The sequence below is a fragment of the Portunus trituberculatus genome, chromosome 2 (genome assembly GCF_017591435.1).
Source record: "Portunus trituberculatus isolate SZX2019 chromosome 2, ASM1759143v1, whole genome shotgun sequence".
NCBI classification, from domain to species: Eukaryota; Metazoa; Arthropoda; class Malacostraca; order Decapoda; family Portunidae; genus Portunus; species Portunus trituberculatus.
The window spans coordinates 2890719-2895718 of NC_059256.1; the positions used below are offsets into that span (position 1 = coordinate 2890719).

General features: G+C 40.9%; 1 protein-coding gene and 1 long non-coding RNA gene across 2 annotated transcripts in view; both read right to left on the reverse strand.

Annotated features, from left to right (window-relative positions):
* The window catches only part of LOC123502542, a 16795-nt gene extending 11990 nt beyond the window's left edge, over positions 1 to 4805 (reverse strand). Inside the window, exon 1 of the mRNA XM_045251664.1 lies at positions 4739 to 4805. The gene's annotated coding sequence lies outside the window, so the exon portion shown is untranslated. The remainder of the gene's footprint in view (positions 1 to 4738) is intronic.
* The window catches only part of LOC123502564, a 19812-nt gene that overhangs the window by 11990 nt on the left and 2822 nt on the right, over positions 1 to 5000 (reverse strand). The window lies entirely within an intron of this gene.

Below are 5000 nucleotides of genomic sequence, written 5' to 3' on the forward strand. Positions count from 1 at the left end.
ACTTTGAGATAATATCCAGTTGTGTGTTTTTTATAGTGCGGGTTTAAAACGATATCCGCTTTTCTTTTCTTTTTTTTATCCAGTTTTGGTTGGTATATCCGCATGTGGGTTAATGTGATATCCGCTTATGTTGAAATTGTCTAGTTTTGGATATAGTATTTGTGTGTGTTGAGATATCCACGCGTTATATTTTAGTATATCCACACACATATCCACACACATATCCACACGCATATCCACACATATATGTACAAACATATTCTTGTGTGGAGTTAAAATATCCACTTATGACATCTTGTGATGACATTATTTGGGTATTTTCATAATATCCACACGTAATATCCACAAAGTATCCATGTCTGTTGTAGAAATACCCGCTTATACTTAAAACATTTAAGTGTAATCTTAAGATATCCACTTATAATACTTTCTGGCGACTTTATGTGGGTTTTTCGTAATATCCACACGTGATATCCACAAATATCCACACGGTATCCATGTGTGCTGTAAAAATGCCCTCTTATAGTCAAAATATTCAAGTGCGGTGTGAAAATATCCACTTGTGACATCTTCTGGCGACTTTATGTGGGTTTTTCGTAATATCCACACGTAATATCCACAAATATCAACAAAGTATCCATGAGTGCTGTAAAAATGCCCTCTCATACTCAGAAATGATCTTTGGGATACCTACTCGTGATAATATGTGGGTTTTTCTTAATATCCACACGTGATATCCACAAATATCCACACAATATCCATGTGTGCTGCAAAAATACCCACTTGTACTCAAAACATCTCAAGTTAGCATGAGATATATGGATTGTTCTCTCAATATCCACACACGTTGTAAGATATCCACAAATAATACCCGCATATCAAAACACAAACACTGGAAGCTCAAATCTGACTATAAAGCGACATCCACTCGTGAAATCGTGTGAATATCCTAAAAACCTGTGAAATATCCACAAATACCCGCTTTTAAAGATACAACCACCTTCGAACAGTGAAATTTATGTTGGTACTCTCTTCATATCCACACGTAAGGAGAAATATCCACTCGGGGAAGAAAGAGGGTAGGGTAAATATCCGCTATCCACTCAGGTGACGTGAATGTGGGTCAGCATGTCAGTGGTTAATGCATCTCTAACTACTACTACTACTACTACTACTATTGCTACTACTACTACTACTACTGCTGCTGCTGCTGCTGCTACTACTACTACTACTACTACTACTACTACTACTACTGTTATATGATATGATTAGAGAGAGAGAGAGAGAGAGAGAGAGAGAGAGAGAGAGAGAGAGAGAGAGCGGACAACTTTCCACTTAATGAGAAAATTCCTCTTCCATATCATTGACTCTCTCTCTCTCTCTCTCTCTCTCTCTCTCTCTCTCTCTCTCTCTCTCTCTCTCTGGGTCAGTGGCTCTTCCTATTATCCCACACACACACACACACACACACACACACACACACACACACACACACACACACACACACACACACACACACACACACACACACACACACACACACACACACACACACACACACACGTACGCATTCAGAAGCACAACGCGCGCGCACACTTAACGGGACGATGACCAGCTGGACACACACACACACACACACACACACACTGCTTACTAATTTTGTGTGTGTGTGTGTGTGTGTGTGTGTGTGTGTGTGTGTGTGTGTGCGTTGACCTATTAATGAAGGAAACGGCACTGGTTATAACGGTAGTAGTAGTAGTAGTAGTAGTAGTAGTAGTAGTAGTAGTAGTAGTAGTAGTAGTAGTAGTAGTGATGGTACCAATAGTAGTAGTAATTGTAGTAACAGCAATAAAAGTAGTAGTAGTAGTAGTGGTCGTAGCAGAAGTAGTAGTAGTAGTAGTAGTAGTAGCAGTAGTAGTAGTAGTAGTAATAGTAGACTAACCAACATAAGAATGACTAAGGGCCCGGGAGAGGAGGAGGAGGAGGAAGGGGGGGATGGAGTGAGGAGGAAGAGAAGGAGCAGTGACCTGGTTTAGTAACAGTGACCTAGCTTCTGACAGTGACCTACAGAGCGGTACAGAGGAGGAGGGGGGAGAGGAGGTAGGGATGGGGAGAGGGAGGGTAGCTACACCTGACTTCACTGTTAATACGTGGCAGTGATACAGTGACTGATAGTGTCTCTACAGTGATTTGAGGTGAAGATAACAGTGATAGTGTCTTGAAAATGAGGCTTAGCAGTGAAATGCGTTATAACACTCTTTTTCGTAGTAGCAGTGATGTGTGGCAGTGAAATGGTGGTGAAATGCGTTATAGCACTGTTTTTTCGTAGTAGCAGTGATGTGTGGCAGTGAAATGGTGGTGAAATGCGTTATAGCACTGTTTATTCGTAGTAGCAGTGATATGTGACAGTGCTAGTAGTGACAGACGCGTGTGTGTTTGCTGTGTCAATTGCAGTGAAATCTTCTTGCTGTGACGAATGTGCGGACAGTGAAAATGTTAGTTTCACGTCTTTTCTCCTCAACAGTGACTCAACAGTGATAATAGCCTAGATTTTCACTGTAGCATTGAAATAACTGTTTATTTTAGCAGTGACGGAGATAAGAGCAGTGAAAATTATTCGTTAACTTCACCGTAACTTCTCCACTCAGCAGTGACTCAATAGTGATGATAACCGAAATTTTCACTGTAACATCTTCTCAACAGTGACTTTTCCAGCAGTGACGAATATAAGCGCAGTGAAAATATCTGTTAGGTTCACCACATCACTTCTTCTTAGCAGTGATTTGTAGCAGTAATAATAACCTAAAATTTTCACTGCAGTATTGTAGAAACAGTGAAATCTTCCAGCAGTGACGAGGAGACGAGTAGTGAAAATAACTAAGCTTCACCACAACTCGTAACAGTGACAATAACTTAAAATTTTCACTGCAAAATGAAGAAACAGAGTCTCTTCAGCAGTGACGGACACATGAGCAGTGAAAAAAATAATGATTAGCTTCACCGTAACATTTCCTCGTAGCAGTGATTAGCAACAGTGATGATAACCCAAATTTTCACTGCAAAATAGAAACAGTGAAATTTTCCAGTAGTGACGGAGAAATGGACAGTGAAAAAGTATCTGTTAGCTTCACCACAACGTTTTCTTTTCTCAGCAGTGACTCGCAACAGTGATATTAAACCAAATTTTCACTGTAGAATTGTAGAAACAGTGAAATTTTCCAATAGTGAAGAATATATAAGCAGTGAAAATAATGGTTAGTTTCCCCGTAACTTTTCCTCTCAGCAGTGACTCGCAACAGTGATATTAACCCAAATTTTTCACTGCAGAATAGAAACAGTGACTTTTCTAGCAGTGACGTGAACATGAGCAGTGAAAAATAAATCTTATCTCCACTACAACGTCTCCTTTTCTCAGCAGTGACTCGCAACAGTGATAATAACTCAAATTTTTCACTGCAGAATAGAAACAGTGATTTTTCTAGCAGTGCCGAAGACATGAACAGTGAAAAAAAATATTGGTTAGCTTCATAGTATCTTTTCCTCTTAGCAGTGACTCAACTTTGATATTAACCTAAATTTTCACTGCAGAATAAAAACAGTGACCTTTTCTAGCAGTGACGTGAACATGAGCAGTGAAAAATAAATCTTAGCTCCACCACAACGTCTCCTTTTCTCAGCAGTGACTCGGAACAGTGATAATAACTAAAAAATTTCACTGCAGAATAGAAACTGTGATTTTTCTAGCAGTGACGTGGACATGAGCAGTGAAAAATAAATCTTAGCTCCACTACAACGTCTCCTTTTCTCAGCAGTGACTCGCAACAGTGATAACCCAAAATTTTCACTGCAGAATAGAAACAGTGATTTTTCTAGCAGTGCCGAAGACACGAGCAGTGAAAAATAACTGTTAGCTTCACCGTAACTTCCGACAGTGATAACCCAAATTTTCAGGGCAACGTTGTAGAAAACAGTGACTTTTTCCAACAGTGACGAAGATATGAGCAGTGAAAAAATAACTATCAGCTTCACAATGCCATTTTCTCATCAGCAGTGACTTCTAGCAGTGATCGGAAGCCTTGGTCTTGTCACAGCGGCTAGCAGTGAAAGAGACACGCTGCTGTAAATCCTGTGGCAGTGACAAGGATGCTGTGTCACTGTTGCCCGAAGCAGTGATGAGGTATTCCAAGGATGTTTCAAGGGATTTCACTGCACTGTTGTATGATTTCACTGTTTTTTTTTTAAGCCTGTACAGTGTCTCTCTCTCTCTCTCTCTCTCTCTTGATGACAATTTCACTGTTTTTGGTGGTGGTGGTGGTGGTGGTGGTGGTGGTGGTGGTGGTGGTTTTCAAGATTAATGTAACACTTGCTAAATGGAGAAAAATAATGTAAAAGTAATTATTAGTGGTAATTTTTTTATATATATAATTTAATAAGAGAGCAGATTAATATTACACATACGTACAGACAGACAGACAGACAGACAGACAGACACACGGATGGATAGATAAATAGATAGACAGACACACAGACAGACAGACAGACATAAAGAGAGAGAGAGAAAAAGAGAGAAAAAGGCAAATATGTAAAGAGAGAGAGAGAGAGAGAGAGAGAGAGAGAGAGAGAGAGAGAGAGAGAGAGAGATATTAGACACACAGACATACAGAAAAAAAACACACACACACACACACACACACGTCACTAGACACGGTACACCCACGGTACACCCCACGGTACATACACTGGGCAGGGGGGGAGGGGAGGGAGGCGAGAAACGAAGGTCCGTACGGGTTTGCGTCCAAGAGGGAACTGCTGGTAAAACTGTGTTGCAAGGGTCTTATATAGGATAGGGCCAGGGGGGGTGCCAGGGAGGAGCTGACCCCCCCCCCTTAAACCATGTCCCTCAGTAGAGCTCAAGGAATCCAGGTCAGCTCCTCCTCCTCCTCCTCCTCCTCCTCCTCCTCCTCCTCTTCTTCTTCCTCCTCCTCCTCTTCCTCTTCTTC